Source organism: Procambarus clarkii, chromosome 43 (genome assembly GCF_040958095.1).
Source record: "Procambarus clarkii isolate CNS0578487 chromosome 43, FALCON_Pclarkii_2.0, whole genome shotgun sequence".
NCBI lineage: Eukaryota > Metazoa > Arthropoda > Malacostraca > Decapoda > Cambaridae > Procambarus > Procambarus clarkii.
In genome coordinates this window covers 25608398-25630402 of record NC_091192.1, presented here as the reverse complement: position 1 = coordinate 25630402, position 22005 = coordinate 25608398, and the positions used below count along the sequence as shown (strand labels likewise).

The 22005-nt window shown below is 50.1% G+C and overlaps 1 protein-coding gene across 5 annotated transcripts in view; it reads left to right on the top strand.

The window, feature by feature from the left end:
• Positions 1 to 22005, top strand: part of LOC123755860 (ras-related protein Rap-2b) — a 285571-nt gene that overhangs the window by 234525 nt on the left and 29041 nt on the right. The window lies entirely within an intron of this gene.

Genomic DNA, 22005 nt, shown 5'->3' with positions numbered 1-22005 from the left:
ATCATCAATGGCGCGACATCTTGTGTTTGGAAGGTTTTTGTTATCCAACCTGTTGTTCTGACGGCAAATTTGTTGTGTTCTTTAACAGTAAGGTCTTCCAATATGTCTTATCCTCAATCTTTTACATATGCTTTTTCAGTCCATAGTGTGGAGTGACTGTGTTATATATGTGGCTTCTGCTTTGATGTTTTTGCTTTTCCACAGCGCAGTAACTGGAACTTATCCTCATTAACATCATGTTATTTTCTGTGACCCATTGACTTTATTAACATGGGGTTTGAGGTCTGCCGTGTCCTCTCTACTGTCTCTACTATACAATGTTACACCTAATGCTCTATAATTTTTGCATCAGCTTTGCTACCTCCTTTGTGAAGTGGCGCCATCTACGCTGTTGTATGTCAGGGAGGACGCCAGTATCTAGGATCTGTCTCCAGATTATGTTTAGGACTTATGATAGCAGGTTTTTTGTAATTCTTGATCAATATAGAATTCCAGGAGTGTGGGCCTGGGGCAGAGTGCATGGGTATGCTGTCAATGGCTACTTCTAAGGCCAGTGGGGTTAGGGTGACATCAGATGGGGTTTCATGCTGATGTCACATTCATGAAGACTGCATTTGGATCATTGATCTTCAATATGTTGAGAGTTTCAGTGAAGACAGAATGGTACTGAAGACTCGGTATTGCCGTCATTTATTTGTTTTCATCTGTGAAGGTTTCATCGTCCTTGTGCAAGGGCCCGATGCTGGATGACAGTTTTTGTTGTTGTTTTTGCATACGAGAAAAAGTATTTCGGGTTCCTCTCTCACTTATGGCCTTCTGCTCTCTTTGCTTCTCTTGGAGTTTATATGATTCTTGTAACGTTAGCTGATAGTGCTCTTACTATGACTATTTGCCTTCCTCCTGATAGGTACTCCTTCACCCACTTTAGTAACCTCCCCAACACACCACCAGCCTCCTCTTAGAGTTTACACAGGAGTCGCTTGTGAGAAATATTGTCGAAAGCATTCTGGCAATCTAGGAAAATACAGTCGGTCCAGGCTTATGTATCCTTAGTGTATGTGTCGGGGGGGGAGGAGGGGTTGGTACCTCCCCTCCCCCTGCACACCCCGCCTCGCCCACCCCACAACCTCTCAAGAAGTGATAGTGGGGTGACACTGAGGCCCCGGCCGCCCCACCCTCAACCCTTCTCTACCCGGCTGGCCGTTCACCCTCATAATTAAGGATTATTCTCACAGAAAAGGGAGGAGATTTATCTTGTGGAGCTTTACATAATATGTGGTGAGGATTTACATAATATTAAGCAGCATGAGGAGGTGGAGTAGTGAGGGAGAGTGCTCGCTAAGACACGTGTGTAGGGTAATAGTCAGAGGTCAAGGCCGGCACACTGAAAAATATCTCCGTAAATAAATAGGCCTACTAGAGTCTTCCTTTCATCTTGTGTTACATGGTGTGTTTGGAGCACCTGAGGGGTAATGTTCTCTGCGTCAGTGATCATTATCAGTTGTTATTAATCATGTTATACTTGTGGTTATAATCATTAAGTTGTTGAGAGTGTTTCTGTAGCTAAGTTATTATCAGGGAGCCGGTCGGCCGAGTGGACAGCACGCTGGACTTATGATCCTGTGGTCCTGGGTTCAATCCCAGGCGCCGGCGAGAAACAATGGGCAGATATTCTTTCACCCTATGCCCCTGTTACCTAGCAGTAAAATAGGTACCTGGGTGTTAGTCAGCTGTCACGGGCTGCTTCCTGGGGGTGGAGGCCTGGTGGAGGACCGGGCCGCGGGGACACTAAAGCCCCGAAATCATCTCAAGATAACCTCAAGGAGAGCGCTAGTGGTGTGTGACCACATAGTGCCAGCAAGACATGTCAGGACAAGGAGCTGGGATATGAGCCCGGAGGCCAGGAACGGTGCATAACCACTTGCACCCCTGGGGATCGAACGTCGACCTTGCTAGAAGCGATGGCTATGGGTTATGCTTGCAGTGGGGTCGCTGGCGCCTTCGTGTTGGAGTAAGAAGGTCTAGAATGTGTTAGAGAAATGTTGATCTTTAGTGTTGGTCACATGTTTACACTTTGCTAATGTTGGGTTTGTTTACCAGTTCTTCCCCAAAAGGTTCTCCTTCACCCACTTTGGTACACTTCCCGACACTCGAGCCTCTTTGTCGAGTTTACACACGAGTCGCTTGTGAGGAACACTGTCAAAACCTCTCTGGCACTCCAGGAAAATGCAGCCTGCCCAGCCCTCTCTATACTGTTTAACTTTTGTTATCTTGTCATACCTAATAAGTTGATCAAGTAAGATTTTCCTTCGGTAAATCCATGTTGATTATTGGAAACACTCACGCGCGCTCGCGCACGCTCGTGTGTGTGGTTATCATTCTCTTAATGGGCCGCGGGGCGGCGCTGATGACACGAGGTGCCGCCCGTAGGCCGCCCACTGAGCTACGACCACGCACAATAAGGGCGCCTCCAGAGACACCCACTGGTATCACCACTGGGACTTGACCCCCGAGGGCACCACTTGACCCCCGAGGGCACCACTTGACCCCCGTGGGCACCACTTGACCCCCGAGGGCACCACTTGACCCCCGTGGGCACCACTTGACCCCCGGGGGCACAACTTGACCCCCGGGGGCACCACTTGACCCCAGGGGCACCACCTGACCCCCGGGGGCACCACCTGACCCCAGGGGGCACCACCTGACCCCAGGGGGCACCACCTGACCCCAGGGGGCACCACCTGACCCCAGGGGAGCACCACCTGACCCCAGGGGGGCACCACCTGACCCCAGGGGGGCACCACCTGACCCCAGGGGGCACCACCTGACCCCAGGGGGCACCACCTGACCCCAGGGGGCACCACCTGACCCCAGGGGGGCAGCACCTGACCCCAGGGGGCACCACCTGACCCCAGGGGGGCACCACCTGACCCCAGGGGGCACCACCTGACCCCCGGGGGCACCACCTGACCCCAGGGGGCACCACCTGACCCCAGGGGGCACCACCTGACCCCAGGGGAGCACCACCTGACCCCAGGGGGCACCACCTGACCCCAGGGGAGCACCACCTGACCCCAGGGGGCACCACCTGACCCCAGGGGGCACCACCTGACCCCAGGGGGCACCACCTGACCCCAGGGGGGCACCACCTGACCCCAGGGGGGCACCACCTGACCCCAGGGGGGCACCACCTGACCCCAGGGGGGCACCACCTGACCCCAGGGGGCACCACCTGACCCCAGGGGGCACCACCTGACCCCAGGGGGGCACCACCTGACCCCAGGGGGGCACCACCTGACCCCAGGGGGGCACCACCTGACCCCAGGGGGGCACCACCTGACCCCAGGGGGGCACCACCTGACCCCAGGGGGCACCACCTGACCCCAGGGGGGCACCACCTGACCCCAGGGGGGCACCACCTGACCCCAGGGGGGCACCACCTGACCCCAGGGGGCACCACCTGACCCCAGGGGGCACCACCTGACCCCAGGGGGGCACCACCTGACCCCAGGGGGCACCACCTGACCCCAGGGGGGCACCACCTGACCCCAGGGGGCACCACCTGACCCCAGGGGGCACCACCTGACCCCAGGGGGGCACCACCTGACCCCAGGGGGCACCACCTGACCCCAGGGGGGCACCACCTGACCCCAGGGGGCACCACCTGACCCCAGGGGGCACCACCTGACCCCAGGGGGGCACCACCTGACCCCAGGGGGCACCACCTGACCCCAGGGGGGCACCACCTGACCCCAGGGGGCACCACCTGACCCCAGGGGGCACCACCTGACCCTAGGGGGGCACCACCTGACCCCAGGGGGGCACCACCTGACCCCAGGGGGCACCACCTGACCCCAGGGGGGCACCACCTGACCCCAGGGGGCACCACCTGACCCCAGGGGGGCACCACCTGACCCCAGGGGGCACCACCTGACCCCAGGGGGCACCACCTGACCCCCGGGGGCACCACCTGACCCCAGGGAGCACCACCTGACCCCAGGGGGCACCACCTGACCCCAGGGGGCACCACTGCTCACTCATATAAATAACAAACCGCAATGTTGTGGATAATAACGAATCCTAATCAAATAACAACTTGTTATTATCCAGGATCTTATAGCTGGCAGTTTATGTGTATATATATTCATGTAGGTGTGTCACGTATATATATACATAGTGCCAGCACCAACAGCTCCCCCTCACCCCGCCTCCATATCCCGAGCAAGTCTGCCAGAAAATAGTCATGATGAGGTGGATAAATTACATATTACCGAGGGAGGGGGGGGGGCAGGGAGGGAGAGACGCCCCCCCGCCCCCCACCTCACACATAAAATATTCAGCAAGCTCCACCAATATGTTTAAAATGTGACGTATTAGTCAAAGTTGGAGCAGCGTAACACTGACGCTATTTATAGCATGGGTTTTCATGGAGGGGGGTGGGGGGGGGCGGGGGATGTTCACTTTCACTGCTTTTCATGTGTGGGGTTGTGTTAGGGTTGGTGAACATGTGTGGAGGAGGAGAAGGGTAAACATGCGTTGGTGTCATGTTCGCCAGCAGTATAGTGCGTTGGTGTCATGTTCGCTAGCAGTATAGTGCGTTGGTGTCATGTTCGCTAGCAGTATAGTGCGTTGGTGTCATGTTCGCTAGCAGTATAGTGCGTTGGTGTCATGTTCACCAGCAGTATAGTGCGTTGGTGTCATGTTCGCTAGCAGTATAGTGCGTTGGTGTCATGTTCGCTAGCAGTATAGTGCGTTGGTGTCATGTTCGCTAGCAGTATAGTGCGTTGGTGTCATGTTCACCAGCAGTATAGTGCGTTGGTGTCATGTTCGCTAGCAGTATAGTGCGTTGGTGTCATGTTCGCTAGCAGTATAGTGCGTTGGTGTCATGTTCACCAGCAGTATAGTGCGTTGGTGTCATGTTCGCTAGCAGTATAGTGCGTTGGTGTCATGTTCGCTAGCAGTATAGTGCGTTGGTGTCATGTTCGCTAGCAGTATAGTGCGTTGGTGTCATGTTCACCAGCAGTATAGTGCGTTGGTGTCATGTTCGCTAGCAGTATAGTGCGTTGGTGTCATGTTCGCTAGCAGTATAGTGCGTTGGTGTCATGTTCACCAGCAGTATAGTGCGTTGGTGTCATGTTCACCAGCAGTATAGTGCGTTGGTGTCATGTTCACCAGCAGTATAGTGCGTTGGTGTCATGTTCACCAGCAGTATAGTGCGTTGGTGGTCATGTTCACCAGCAGTATAGTGTGTTGGTGTCATGTTCTCTAGCAGTATAGTGCGTTAGTGTCATGTTCACCAGCAGTATAGTGCGTTGATGTCATGTTCACCAGCAGTATAGTGCGTTGGTGTCATGTTCGCTAGCAGTATAGTGCGTTGGTGTCATGTTCACCAGCAGTATAGTGCGTTGGTGTCATGTTCACCAGCAGTATAGTGCGTTGGTGTCATGTTCGCTAGCAGTATAGTGCGTTGGTGTCATGTTCGCCAGCAGTATAGTGCGTTGGTGTCATGTTCGCTAGCAGTATAGTGCGTTGGTGTCATGTTCGCTAGCAGATGAACGGTGCTTCACCGTGCTTCACTATCACGGTGAAGCAGGTTGGGAAGCTGTGGGCCAGACAGATACTGTGAGGGGCCTCAATAATGTGTCCAGTGTGGAGACATGAGATGTGAAGAGAGACGGAGGCCGGTGCTGGTGAGGGCAGCGGCCTGCCTCACATCCTCACGGTAACACCTTAACATTTCATAACATCAGAGTGGAGAGTTATATGGGTAAGAGAGAGGGGGGGGGATTTAAAAGGGACTCGCCTAGTGTGGGCCAACAGGCCTGCCTTCGGTACTAATATAGATGGGGCTTAGGAGCTGAAGCCCAGCCTGTAAACACACAAGGCAAGGTCTCCAACACAAACCTTAGCAAGGTAACCGTCAGAACAATTACCAGCAAGCGCTCTACCTCTACGAGCGACGGTCTGGCGTCATGCAGGTCGGCGTTCAATCCCCGACCGTCCAAGTGGTTGGACACCATTCCTTTCCCCCCGTCCCATCCCAAGTCCTTATCCTGATCCCTTCCAAGTGCTATATAGTCGTAATGGCTTGGCGCTTTCTCCCTGATAGTTAACAACAACATTGACTGATCTTACAAAATAATAACATCAGATGATTAGGCAAAACAGCAATAATATCAGACTATCAATAGTCAATTGATAGTCAATAAATTGATTATTGTTAATGTCTTGGTCAATAATATATAGTTATCAGCTGGTTATCTTAACTGATTGTCTCCACGAGTTCATCATCAGCTGATGGTCCCAATAACCAAGTTAGTATCATCTTAATTCAATTTATATTACCGGCGCTTAATGGGTTGCTCACTTAATTGGTCATTACAGTGAGCAACTACCCAACCATTAGTCTATTACACCTAATAGCCAATCAGCCCCCTCGGACCAGTAGTGTTCGTGTCAGGTCTCGACCAATTGATCTGGAGGTCACCATGTTGACCCCAGCAGCTGACCCCTGAGAGGTCAACGACCGTAATTAGCCCATTTACCTCGCTAATGGGAACGTTGGCAGATGATAAGATAATAGAGCGGCTTGACCACCTTATATACCTTGTATATACATAAAACAGATTGCCCGTCTATCTGTCTGTCTGTTCGAGGTTAGAGGCCAGATGCTTACGGCTAGTCGCACTAAACTTTGGACAGGATTATTGATGAGTTTACCAAGAGTGTCATATGGGGGTCGAGGTCGCCCCAGTGTCCCTCTGATGGGCGGTCACGAACATCGAGGTTCGTGGATGTGAAATGTTCAGCTCCAGGTCCATAGACTTTAGCATTAGTCTAATGAATTCAGATATTAATTTTCAAACATATTCAAATGAGAGATTTGCACTCTGAGCACAAAGTTATGGTTGCGGCGAGCGGGGGGACGGAAGCGTGTTGGGAGGGAGAACAGAGATGGGGGCAGAGCATGTGTGGGCAGGGAGGGAGGGAGGGAGGGAGGAGACAAGGAGGGAGAGGCCAGCTGTGTAATGGGAAGGAGAAGATGTAGGAGAACATGGCGAGGGTTGGCGGAGTGATATGGAGAAGTTATGTTGTGGGACGCTCAGGGTGTCTTGTGATGTGTTGTGATGGGTGTGTTGTGATGTGTTGTGATGGGTGTGTTGTGATGTGTTGTGATGGGTGTGTTGTGATGTGTTGTGATGGGTGTGTTGTGATGTGTTGTGATGGGTGTGTTGTGATGTGTTGTGATGGGTGTGCGGTGTAGATGGTGTGAACATGTTTACATTGATGAAGATGCCACTGAAGATTGTTACAGCAAGGTGGGAAGGATGGGGCAGGTGTGAGTGAATGTGAAGATGAGGAGGATGTGTGGGGGAGCCCTCACTACCATGTCTACCCGGGCACCGCTGGCTACCCCCATCTAGTATATATGTACACACACACACACACACACACACACACACACACACACACACACACACACACACACACACACACACACACACACACACACACACACACATCTCCCGGAGGGTACAGATTCATCCCAAAATTATGAGAAGGATTAGGACAGAGGAGGACTGCTTGAGACTTCAAGAAGACCTAGACAAGCTGAAGGAATGGTCAAACAAATGGTTGTTAGAATTTAACCCAAGCAAATGTAATGTAATGAAGATAGGTGTAGGGAGCAGAAGACCAGATACAAGGTATCATCTGGGAGATGAAATACTTCAAGAGACAGAGAAGGAAAAAGACTTGGGGGTTGATATCACGCCAGACCTGTCTCCTGCAGCACATATCAAGAGGATAACATCAGCGGTATATGCCAGGCTGGCCAACATAAGAACGGCATTCAGAAACTTGTGTAAGGAATCATTCAGAACTTTGTATACCACATATGTCAGGCCAATCCTGGAGTATGCAGCCCCAGCATGGAGTCCATATCTAGTCAAGGATAAGACTAAACTGGAAAAGGCTCAAAGGTTTGCCACCAGACTAGTACCCGAGCTGAGAGGTATGAGCTACGAGGAGAGACTATGGGAATTAAACCTCACTTCGCTGGAAGACAGAAGAGTTAGGGGGGACATGATCACCACATTCAAGATTCTCAAGGGAATTGATAGGGTAGATAAAGACAGTCTATTTAACACAAGGGGCACACGCACTAGGGGACACAGGTGGAAACTGAGTGTCCAAATGAGCCACAGAGATATTAGAAAGAACTTTTTTTTAGTGTCAGAGTGGTTGACAAATGGAATGCATTAGGCAGTGATGTGGTGGAGGCTGACTCCATACACAGCTTCAAGTGTAGATATGATAGAGCCCAATAGGCTCAGGAATCTGTACACCTGTTGATTGACGGTTGAGAGGCGGGACCAAAGAGCCAGAGCTCAACCCCATATACTCAACCCATAGCTCATATATATATATATATATATATATATATATATATATATATATATATATATATATATATATATATATATATATATATATATATATATATATATATGAAGAATGCAAATCTTCAATAAACAGTGAAGACACAACTGGCTACCTCACACTGCCAGTGTTGCCAACCTCAGAGGCCGCCACAAGACACCCCCCCCCCCCCCCCCGCCTTCACTAGACACGAGGGCAGGTCGCCCCATCACGAGCACCTTACACCTTAATGCAACAAGTGCGCAGACAAACATGTGTATGGACACACCTGTTGATACCTGCACACACAAGTGAGTTACCTTCATAACTTAATCTTGAGGCACGCGAACTTGCACCTCTAATTCAAAGCCCACACTTGCCCTAAACGCTGTGTGTTAGTGGCTCTCCACGAATGTAAAAATACCTATTTTATGTAATCTTACTAACCCATTGTACCTTCTTGTGAATAACTTATTATTATTATTACATAAGTACATACGCCCCCTCATTTTACCTATTAAATGCTCCATACATGACTACCTCACGACCCCACATGTCTACCTCACGACCCTCCTTCCCCATGTCCACCTCAGGCCTACCTCACAAACCCCATCATCATTCCCTTCAAGCAGGGCGCCAAAGGGTGATACTTTGATATCTGACTAAATTATCATTCTTTGGCGTCCGGCTTGGAGAATGGATGTGAGCTGCGCCCGGCTTGGAGAGTGGCTCTGAGGTGCGTCAGGCGGGCAGTGTGGATGTGAGCTGAGTCTGGAGGGAAGAGTGGATGTGAGCTGTGTCCGGCGGGGAGAGTGGATGTGAGCCGTGTCCGGCGGGGAGAGTGGATGTGAGCTATGTCTGGCGGGGAGAGTGGATGTGAGCTGTGTCCGGCAGGGAGAGTGGATGTGAGCTGCGTCCGGCGGGGAGAGTGGATGTGAGCTGTGTCTGGCGGGGAGAGTGGATGTGAGCTGTGTCCGGCGGGGAGAGTGGATGTGAGCTGTGTCTGGCGGGGAGAGTGGATGTGAGCTGCGTCCGGCGGGGAGAGTGGATGTGAGCTGTGTCTGGCGGGGAGAGTGGATGTGAGCTGCGTCCGGCGGGGAGAGTGGATGTGAGCTGTGTCTGGCGGGGAGAGTGGATGTGAGCTGTGTCTGGCGGGGAGAGTGGATGTGAGCTGTGTCTGGCGGGGAGAGTGGATGTGAGCTGCGTCCGGCGGGGAGAGTGGATGTGAGCTGTGTCCGGCGGGGAGAGTGGATGTGAGCTGTGTCTGGCGGGGAGAGTGGATGTGAGCTGCGTCCGGCGGGGAGAGTGGATGTGAGCTGCGTCCGGCGGGGAGAGTGGATGTGAGCTGTGTCTGGCGGGGAGAGTGGATGTGAGCCGTGTCCGGCGGGGAGAGTGGATGTGAGCTGTGTCTGGCGGGGAGAGTGGATGTGAGATGTGTCTGGCGGGGAGAGTGGATGTGAGCTGCGTCCGGCGGGGAGAGTGGATGTGAGCTGTGTCCGGCGGGGAGAGTGGATGTGAGCTGTGTCTGGCGGGGAGAGTGGATGTGAGCTGTGTCTGGCGGGGAGAGTGGATGTGAGCTGTGTCTGGCGGGGAGAGTGGATGTGAGCTGCGTCCGGCGGGGAGAGTGGGTGTGAGCTGCGTCCGGCGGGGAGAGTGGATGTGAGCTGTGTCTGGCGGGGAGAGTGGATGTGAGCTGCGTCCGGCGGGGAGAGTGGGTGTGAGCTGCGTCCGGCGGGGAGAGTGGATGTGAGCTGCGTCCGGCGGGGAGAGTGGATGTGAGCTGCGTCCGGCGGGGAGAGTGGATGTGAGCTGCGTCCGGTGGGGAGAGTGGATGTGAGCTGCGTCCGGCGGGGAGAGTGGATGTGAGCTGCGTCCGGCGGGGAGAGTGGATGTGAGCTGTGTCTGGCGGGGAGAGTGGATGTGAGCTGTGTCTGGCGGGGAGAGTGGATGTGAGCTGCGTCCGGCGGGGAGAGTGGATGTGAGCTGTGTCTGGCGGGGAGAGTGGATGTGAGCTGTGTCTGGCGGGGAGAGTGGATGTGAGCTGTGTCCGGCGGGGAGAGTGGATGTGAGCTGTGTCCGGCGGGGAGAGTGGATGTGAGCTGTGTCCGGCGGGGAGAGTGGAGTCATTATCTTGCTTTACCACAACATTCAAAATAGGGGGTACTAAAATACGTTAGTACTTTGGATACTAAAGTAACCTAACTACTCACAGAACCTAACTAACATATGCATAGGAAATGTGGATATTTGAGCCACTGCTTTGATAGTGCACCTCATTTTGTACGTCTGGGACAATAGCATACAAAATGAGTTGCATACAATAGCATACAATTATTGGGTAGTTTATTAAGACAACCGGCGCCATTACCAGTGTGGCCGCACCACTGTGGCGGGGAGGTGCTCTTTCCACTCATATATTGGTACAGTGTGCTATACGTAGCTTAGGATCTTATGGAATTACAAACACGTACGCGCGCGCGCATACACACACACACGCACAAAAGGTACCATTTGGGAGATGAAATTCTTCAAGAGTCGGAGAGAGAGAAAGACTTGGGGTTGATATCACGCCAGACCTGTCCCCTGCAGCCCACAGTATCCTACTACAACAAGGTGAGTACAGAGACATGTCCTCGCGGCCGAGTGGACGGCGCTCACAGTTGGTAGTCCTAAATGGCTGGGTTCAGAGCTGATGCCCCTGTTCACCTAGCAGCAAATGGGTACCTGGGAGTTAGACAGCCGGTACGGGCATCTTCCTGCTGATGTGTATAAATGTGACAGAAAAATATGTAGTAGACGTGAAAATTAGGTCCGAAGTCATTATACCAGACAGCCGATTGTTAGTAAGGCGGGGCCCAAGAGCTAACAGCTCCACTCTGCAGGCACAAATAGTACATACACATAGTGAAACAAATAATAAATACAAACACAGAGCTCGGTGTCTTGCTCTATGACAATAGGGAGGTCAAAGTTAGGTGGTGGAGAGAGGCGCCTCGGCCACCATCCCTCACTGTGTGTGTGTGTGTGTGTGTGTGTGTGTGTGTGTGTGTGTGTGTGTGTGTGTGTGTGTGTGTGTGTGCGTGCTCCCAGCGTGGACACCCGCCGTCTGAGTGCCTGCACTCACCTAGTGCCACTCGGCTAGTTGTGCTGCACGCTTCACCATGTGCTCTCAAGCCTCGCCTTTCCACCATCATTACTTCAACCCAGTGGCTCTTTTCACACTTTATTTTTCACATTATTTTTATTTATTTTATTCATTTTTGTATTTATTATTATATATGTCGTACCTAGTAGCCAGAACGCACTTTTTGGACTACTATACAAGGCCCGATTTGCCTAATAAGCCAAGTTTTCCTGAATTAATATGTTTTCTCTAATTTTTTTCTTATGAAATGATAAAGCTAACCATTTCATTATGTATGAGGTCAATTTTTTTTTATTGGAGTTAAAATTAACGTAGATATATGACCGAACCTAACCAACCCTACCTAACCTAACCTAACCTATCTTTATAGGTTAGGTTAGGTTAGGTAGCCAAAAAAGTTAGGTTAGGTTAGGTTAGGTAGGTTAGGTCGTCGAAAAACAATTAATTTATGAAAAGTTGGCTTATTAGGCAAATCGGGCCTTGCATAGTAGGCTGAGAAGTGCGTTCTGGCTACTAGGTACGACATATATATATATATATATATATATATATATATATATATATATATATATATATATATATATATATATATATATATATATATATATGTGCGGAAAATCCACAGAGAAATATGAAATGAGGTGAACGTTTCGGCTTTGTTAAAGCCTTTGTCAACACCAGACTGACTCACAGACTGACTGACTGACTGACTGATATATATATATATATATATATATATATATATATATATATATATATATATATATATATATATATATATATATATATATATATATATATATATTATATTTATTTATTTATTTTACTTTTTGTACAATTTACTTACAATAAAACTTGTGTATGGAATTGGCTTCGACAACTTGCCCAACCGTTCCTCATATTTATGACTCTTAGACTGAAAAGTTCTTTCTGGCATCACTGTGACTCATCTGTGTCTCCAGTTTTCAATCGTGTTCTCTCGTTCCTTAATTTGGACATTGTTTTTATATCTGCTTTGTCAATCCTCCTTTAATATCTTATATGTCGTTATCATGTCTGCTCTATTTCATTCTTTCTTCCAGTGTAGCGAGGTCCAGTTTCCTCGGTCTTTCCTCATAGCTCAGTCCCCTCACCTCAGGGACGAGTCCGGTGCAGCATACCCTGGTTGATAGCTGGTTGACCCGATAACAGCTCTGACAAAGGCTGTATACAGCGCTCGGAAGGGAACTGTCTCCAAGTTGGTGAAGGATAACAGGACGTTAGTCAGTATGGCATTTACCGCCCTCGTTATCCTGCTGATGTCTGCCTCTGGTGTTATCCTGCTGATGTGTGCCGCTGGTGTTATCCTGCTGATGTCTGCCGCTGGAGTTATCCTGCTGATGTGTGCCGCTGGTGTTATCCTGCTGATGTCTGCCACTGGTGTTATCCTGCTGATGTCTGCCGCTGGTGTTATCCTGCTGATGTCTGCCTCTGGTGTTATCCTGCTGATGTCTGCCACTGGTGTTATCCTGCTGATGTCTGCCACTGGTGTTATCCTGCTGATGTCTGCCACTGGTGTTATCCTGCTGATGTCTGCCACTGGTGTTATCCTGCTGATGTCTGTCGCTGATATTATCCTGCTGATGTCTGCCACTGGTGTTATCCTGCTGATGTCTGCCTCTGGTGTTATCCTGCTGATGTCTGCCGCTGGTGTTATCCTGCTGATGTGTGCCGCTGGTGTTATCCTGCTGATGTCTGCCACTGGTGTTATCCTGCTGATGTCTGCCGCTGGTGTTATCCTGCTGATGTCTGCCTCTGGTGTTATCCTGCTGATGTCTGCCACTGGTGTTATCCTGCTGATGTCTGCCACTGGTGTTATCCTGCTGATGTCTGCCACTGGTGTTATCCTGCTGATGTGTGCCGCTGATGTTATCCTGCTGATGTCTGCCGCTGGTGTTATCCTGCTGATGTCTGCCTCTGGTGTTATCCTGCTGATGTCTGCCACTGGTGTTATCCTGCTGATGTCTGCCACTGGTGTTATCCTGCTGATGTCTGCCACTGGTGTTATCCTGCTGATGTCTGCCTCTGGTGTTATCCTGCTGATGTCTGCCGCTGGTGTTATCCTGCTGATGTCTGCCTCTGGTGTTATCCTGCTGATGTCTGCCACTGGTGTTATCCTGCTGATGTCTGCCGCTGGTGTTATCCAGCTGATGTCTGCCTCTGGTGTTATCCTGCTGATGTGTGCCGCTGGTGTTATCCTGCTGATGTCTGCCGCTGGTGTTATCCAGCTGATGTCTGCCTCTGGTGTTATCCTGCTGATGTCTGCCGCTGATGTTATCCTGCTGATGTCTGCCGCTGGTGTTATCCTGCTGATGTCTGCCGCTGATGTTATCCTGATGTCTGCCGCTGGTGTTATCCTGCTGATGTCTGCCACTGGTGTTATCCTGCTGATGTCTGCCGCTGGTGTTATCCTGCTGATGTCTGCCTCTGGTGTTATCCTGCTGATGTCTGCCTCTGGTGTTATCCTGCTGATGTCTGCCTCTGGTGTTATCCTGCTGATGTCTGCCGCTGGTGTTATCCTGATGTCTGCCGCTGATGTTATCCTGATGTCTGCCACTGGTGTTATCCTGCTGATGTCTGCCACTGGTGTTATCCTGCTGATGTCTGCCGCTGGTGTTATCCTGCTGATGTCTGCCTCTGGTGTTATCCTGCTGATGTCTGCCGCTGATGTTATCCTGATGTCTGCCGCTGGTGTTATCCTGCTGATGTCTGCCGCTGGTGTTATCCTGCTGATGTCTGCCTCTGGTGTTATCCTGCTGATGTCTGCCGCTGATGTTATCCTGATGTCTGCCACTGGTGTTATCCTGCTGATGTCTGCCACTGGTGTTATCCTGCTGATGTCTGCCTCTGGTGTTATCCTGCTGATGTCTGCCGCTGGTGTTATCCTGCTGATGTCTGCCTCTGGTGTTATCCTGCTGATGTCTGCCACTGGTGTTATCCTGCTGATGTCTGCCGCTGGTGTTATCCAGCTGATGTCTGCCTCTGGTGTTATCCTGCTGATGTGTGCCGCTGGTGTTATCCTGCTGATGTCTGCCGCTGGTGTTATCCAGCTGATGTCTGCCTCTGGTGTTATCCTGCTGATGTCTGCCGCTGATGTTATCCTGCTGATGTCTGCCGCTGGTGTTATCCTGCTGATGTCTGCCGCTGATGTTATCCTGATGTCTGCCGCTGGTGTTATCCTGCTGATGTCTGCCACTGGTGTTATCCTGCTGATGTCTGCCGCTGGTGTTATCCTGCTGATGTCTGCCTCTGGTGTTATCCTGCTGATGTCTGCCCCTGGTGTTATCCTGCTGATGTCTGCCTCTGGTGTTATCCTGCTGATGTCTGCCGCTGGTGTTATCCTGATGTCTGCCGCTGATGTTATCCTGATGTCTGCCACTGGTGTTATCCTGCTGATGTCTGCCACTGGTGTTATCCTGCTGATGTCTGCCGCTGGTGTTATCCTGCTGATGTCTGCCTCTGGTGTTATCCTGCTGATGTCTGCCGCTGATGTTATCCTGATGTCTGCCGCTGGTGTTATCCTGCTGATGTCTGCCGCTGGTGTTATCCTGCTGATGTCTGCCTCTGGTGTTATCCTGCAGATGTCTGCCGCTGATGTTATCCTGATGTCTGTCACTGGTGTTATCCTGCTGATGTCTGCCGCTGATGTTATCCTGATGTCTGCCACTGGTGTTATCCTGCTGATGTCTGCCGCTGATGTTATCCTGATGTCTGCCACTGGTGTTATCCTGCTGATGTCTGCCGCTGATGTTATCCTGATGTCTGCCGCTGGTGTTATCCTGCTGATGTCTGCCTCTGGTGTTATCCTGCTGATGTCTGCCTCTGGTGTTATCCTGCTGATGTCTGCCGCTGGTGTTATCCTGCTGATGTCTGCCGCTGGTGTTATCCTGCTGATGTCTGCCGCTGGTGTTATCCTGCTGATGTCTGCCTCTGGTGTTATCCTGCTGATGTCTGCCGCTGATGTTATCCTGATGTCTGCCACTGGTGTTATCCTGCTGATGTCTGCCGCTGGTGTTATCCTGCTGATGTCTGCCGCTGGTGTTATCCTGCTGATGTCTGCCTCTGGTGTTATCCTGCTGATGTCTGCCGCTGATGTTATCCTGATGTCTGCCACTGGTGTTATCCTGCTGATGTCTGCCGCTGGTGTTATCCTGCTGATGTCTGCCGCTGGTGTTATCCTGCTGATGTCTGCCTCTGGTGTTATCCTGCTGATGTCTGCCGCTGGTGTTATCCTGCTGATGTCTGCCTCTGGTGTTAGGTCTCCAGTTATGTCCACTCATAAGTCTTCCTGTTTTTCACAAGTTGTAAGTTATCTTCCCTTCATTCTGTACTGTATTTGAAGTCTTCTTGCCCCAACGCCTATCCTTATAACCTTGCATTTGTCAGAGTTAAAGTCTAGAAGCCATTTTTTCAGAACATCTCTGGCGATTGTCTAGTTCATCTTGTAATATATTTCAGTCTTCCTCAGTTGTGATTCGCCAGATTAGTTTAACTTCGTCAGCAAACATGGAAAAGAGTGAGCTTCCGTCCTCTATTGTATCGTTTATATATATATTAGGAGCATACTTGTAGCGACCCTTGAGGTACTCCACTCGTTACCTCTCTCCATCCTGATAGTTAGCTTGTTACTATGACTATTGGGCTTCCCCCTGATGGGTACTCCTCCACCCGCTGTAGTGCTGCTCCCAACACGCCTCCACCAGCCTCCTCTTTGACATAGAGGAGGCTGTAACTTTTTAAAGTTACAGGAGGCTTTTACTCCCGTAACAGCTGGCTAACTCCCAGATACCTATTTACTACTAGGTAACAGGGACAGCAGGGTGAAAGAAACTCTGCCCATTTGTTTCCGCCATCGCTGGGGATCAATCCCCGGTCGAGAGGACTACGTATCCCGAGTGCTGTCCACTCAGCCATCAGGCGCCCAGGTGTGTCACAATAACATCGGGAAGCAGAAGGTTTTCAGGGAAAACTAAATATGAGGAACATTAACAAAGCGGAGATAGATGAAGGAGGAGGAGGAGGGAGAGGGAAGGAGAGGCAGGTGGAGGAAGGGAGGTAAGAAGGGAGGGAGGGCACATTGTGCTGTGTGGGGGAACAACAAGGAGCCAGGCTAACACTATTCCCTTAGGCACGGACAGTGTAGACACTGTAGACAGACAGTGTAGACAGTGTAGAGAGTGTAGACAGACAGTGTAGAGAGGTTAGGGTACATGAGCGCCAACAAGTGGAGGAAGAGAGCCGGCACTGAGGAAGGAGTAGCGAGGGTGCCACACTACCCACCACAGTCACCCTGGCCGCCGTGGCCGCACACACACAACAGGACATCCGCAGTGCGACGGTTTAGTATGACTGTTGCTTTATTACCTCCCGTGTTGTTGAGGCTATCATCATAACGCTCCCAGAGTGTGTCAGTCCTCACTACTGATCACGTGGCCCTGGGTGTCTCACCCTCCCCTCTGGTGGCGACATGAGCATCACGTAGATAGTTCTTGACACACTCTGTACTCCCTTCATATTGTCCAGGGTAGATAGTTCTTGACACACTCTGTACTTCCTTCATATTGTCCAGGGTAGATAGTTCTTGACACACACTGTACTTCCTTCATATGGTCCAGGGTAGATAGTTCTTGACACACTCTGTACTTCCTTCATATGGTCCAGGGTAGATAGTTCTTGACACACACTGTACTTCCTTCATATGGTCCAGGGTAGATAGTTCTTGACACACTCTGTACTTCCTTCATATGGTCCAGGGTAGATAGTTCTTGACACACACTGTACTTCCTTCATATGATCCAGGGTAGATAGTTCTTGACACACTCTATACTTCCTTCATATGGTCCTGGGTAGATAGTTCTTGACACACTCTGTACTCCCTTCATATGGTCCAGGGAGGCTGAACAATGTACATGTACCTAAATGTGCTAAAAGCTGCATAATGTCCTCATGTTTTCACCACCGTCACCACCACCACCACCAGCACCCACCAACACCACCACCACCCCCAACACCACCACCAGCCCCCACCACCACCACCACCACCACCAGCCCCCACCACCACCACCACCACCACCCAGGGTCCACCCTCCATCAGCAGGCATGACAGCCACCACCACCACCACCACCAGCCCCCAACACCACCACCAGCCCCCAACACCACCACCAGCCCCCAACACCACCAGCCACCACCAACCACCACCAGCCCCCAACACCACCACCACCCCCACCACCAACCACCACCAGCCCCCAACACCACCACCACCCCCACCACCAACCACCACCACCACCCCCAACACCACCACCACCACCACCACCACCACCACCCCCAACACCACCACCACCACCACCACCACCACCACCACCACCACCCAGGGTCCACCCTCCATCACCGAGCATGACAGCCACCACCCTCGCTGACAGCAAGATATACAACATTCACCGTCTTTCTAACACATTTCCAGGTTGCTATTGCAAAACGATATTGCACAGCAGAGCATCAAAGACGGTTTGGATTTACATATTCAGTGGGCTCTTGTATCATGTGTGTACTTCATAGCTGCCTTGGCTCTTGTATCAGGTGTGTACTTCATAGCTGCCTTGGCTCTTGTATCATGTGTGTACTTCATAGCTGCCTTGGCTCTTGTATCAGGTGTGTACTTCATAGCTGCCTTGGCTCTTGTATCAGGTGTGTACTTCATAGCTGCCTTGGCTCTTGTATCAGGTGTGTACTTCATAGCTGCCTTGGCTCTTGTATCAGGTGTGTACTTCATAGCTGCCTTGGCTCTTGTATCAGGTGTGTACTTCATAGCTGCCTTGGCTCTTGTATCAGGTGTGTACTTCATAGCTGCCTTGGCTCTTGTATCATGTGTGTGCTTCATAGCTGCCATGGCGCTTGTATCAGGTGTATACTTCATAGCTGCCATGGCTCTTGTATCATGTGTGTACTTCATAGCTGCCTTGGCTCTTGTATCATGTGTGTACTTCATAGCTGCCATGGCTCTTGTATCATGTGTGTACTTCATAGCTGCCTTGGCTCTTGTATCATGTGTGTGCTTCATAGCTGCCATGGCGCTTGTATCAGGTGTATACTTCATAGCTGCCTTGGTTCTTGTATCAGGTGTGTACTTCATCGCTGACATAGTTCTTGTATCAGGTGTGTACTTCATCGCTGACATAGTTCTTGTATCAGGTGTGTACTTCATCGCTGACATAGTTCTTGTATCAGGTGTGTAGTTCATAGCTGTGTTTCTCTTATCAACGACTGTTGGACTAAAGAAGTTCTTACTGACATCTCTGTGGTCCATCTGTGTTACCTGGCACAGATATAATGAAAGAAACAGCCCCGCTCCTGTGCCAGGTAAGTCCACTACGGGCTCACCATAGCCCGTGCTACTTGCCCCGCTCCTGTGCCAGGTAAGTCCACTACGGGCTCACCATAGCCCGTGCTACTTGCCCCCGCTCCTGTGCCAGGTAAGTCCACTACGGGCTCACCATAGCCCGTGCTACTTGCAACTTTTCTTCCGTGTAGCTGAATCTAAAACAACAACAACTAGCGAAGGAAGTATCGATGGGATCAACTCCTGTGGATTCCTTCCCATATTGGTCTCCGAAGGCATGACAGGACTGACGAGTTGGCCATTTGCTCGTAAAGATTGTATTTATGTCTTTGAGCAGCGTGAGGGAGCAGCAATGTTCCGGTAATAGCAACAAAATCTAGTAAACTTCAGCTAATTGAAAATCACGCCACTCTATCATCATTCTTTAATGCAGGAAGAACCGCGCGTCTATGGGTGCTTCAGCAGGGGTTAGCAGACTTGTAGATGTTACCACTGCTGGGCTCAGACTCGGCTACAAGTACCTCTGGGAGTCTGCACCACCTGCTGGCCTACAGCAGACTAAATGTTACCTCCGTCAACACAACTAGTCATACACTTCGCATCACTATGTACTTGAATGCGAAAAAAAATGGCTGAATTCAGAGCTAATTCTATCGATGGTTTTCACGAAATGTGTATAAGTACTTCATGATAATGTACTACCAGAGATCTTAGCGAAGTACCCATGTAATGGCACCATCTTAGGCCTACTCGTCCTTGCTAAAGGAGGGGGAGGGGGGGGGGCAAATAATATAGCCTCACAAAACAAAGGTAAACTCTGAGGCTCCACTTATATATACTTTAATCTGGTACACTTGAAGAGTATTCTTACTGGCTCTAGTCCACACTTATCTCTGCCTTACACTAGTAATTATACAGCGTGAATGAACAACATTTAAGAAGCCATGTGACCCAGAATGCCAAAGATAAGGTCAAGACAGTCAACACAACCACTGAGAATCACACAACTGTCAGCCGCCGCCGCCACCTCTGGCACATATAACTAAACAATCCTATACCTAATTAGTCCATATGACAGCACCACCACAAATACAATACGTTCGTCACTGCCTTAGTTACCACGTGGGATAATCCTCCAACCTGAGCTAACGTGTGGGATGAACATCGGAAGGGTTGGCCAGCCTACAGTGGTGGCCGAGCGCTCTGTTTACACTCCTTCACTTGGCGTTCCAATGTTTTCTGCTTCCACATCTTATTACTTTTCATTTCTCATTTTGTCTAAACTGGTTTTCAACATTTAACAGTTATATTTTTCAACATGCTTTCCAGCTACAGAACATACTTGGAATAGTCTCTTTTATCGATATTAAGTAGTTGTTTACATCTTTTGAGAGAGGTTCGTTCTCCCACTGTAGTTATGCCCCTGCACATGTGCAGAAGAGCTGCTGAAGTGGCGGGAATTTTGAAATTTAACTTTTCCCACCCCCAACAATTATTACATATATTCACCATAAAACATTCCCAGAGGTCCCTTCCTACCATCCAGTGTGTTGACTGTGGGTAATGTATACTTATGAGTGTAAAGCTGCCGTCCAGTTGGGTGGGGTGCGGAGCTCGGTTACCAACTGTTTAACTGACAACCGCCAGATGTAAATTGTCTTTTATAGCGAATAATGTGGAACACTTTTTGAACCACTTTTGATATATTAAAACAAAAGGCTGTTGATTTCTGTATATATATTTGTGTATATATGTAAGTATGTGTGTACTCACCTAGTTGTGCTTGTGGGGGCTGAGCTCTGGCTCTTTGGTCCCGCCTCGTAACTGTCAATCAACTGATGTACAGGTTCCTGAGCCTACTGGGCTCTATCATATATATATGTTTAAAACTGTTTATGGAGTCAGCCTCCACCATAACACTGCCTAGTTCATTCCATTTACTAACTACTCTGATACTGAAAAAGTTATTTCTAATGGCTCATTTGGGTACTCTGCTTCCACCTGTGTCCCCTTGTTCGTGTGCCACCCGTGTTAAATAATAAATTCTTGTCTTCCCTCCCAATTCCCTCGAGAATTTTGTATGTGGTGATCATGTCTCCCCTAGCTCTACTGTCTTCCAGCGACGTGAGGTGCGTATGTGTAAGCATGTAAGAATAGGGAGCAATAGCGCACTAAACAGTGAAATAATGACCTACTATTTTGAAAAAGCAAGAAAAGTAGATTGAATATTTCTGTCCCAAATTTGGACCCTCTTCAGCAGTGAGCGAGAATTACAGCTGAAGCTGCTTTCATGGCGTCACGTTATTTGTCATAGGAGGAAGTGTACCACCTGTGTCCCCTCTCTCTGGGTCCTGTGATGGCACCTGCCCTTCCTCGTGTCTCTCCTTCTATTCATACCTTGTACTCGTACTTTGGCTGAGTGGACAGCGCTCGGGATTCGTAGTCCTAAGGTCCCGGGTTCGATCCCCGGCAGAGGCAGAAACAATTGGGCATAGTTTCTTTCACCCTGATGTCCCTGTTCACCTAGCAGTAAATAGGTACTTGGTAGTTAGACAGCTGCTACGGGCTGCTTCCTGGGGGTGTGTAACAAAAAGGCCTGGTCGAGGACCGGGCCGCGGGAAAGCTAAGCCCCGAAATCATCTCAAGATAAGAAGATATACCGTGCGGGTATGTCTTTCAACCCTTCCAACTTTTGCTAGCTTCTTTATGCGTTGCACATGCATACATTAGTCTGACATACGTGATGTCCAGAGTTCTTATTGGATACTTGATCAAATTCCTTAAGACAATGTGTAACTCATGCCAAGAGTGATCAGTGTTCCTCGTATCTCTCTCACTCTGATCCTAACTTGTCCAGTAACTCCCCTCTAAGACTTTATTATAGAAAACTGTTTTAACTAAATAACGTCTTCTGGATTTCCCCAAATAATAAGTATGTACTCACCTAATTGTGGTTGCAAGGTTTGAGCTCTGGCTCTTTGGTCCCGCCTCTCAACCGTCAATGAACAGGTGTACAGGTTCCTGAGCCTACTGGGCTCTATCATATCTACACTTGAAACTGTG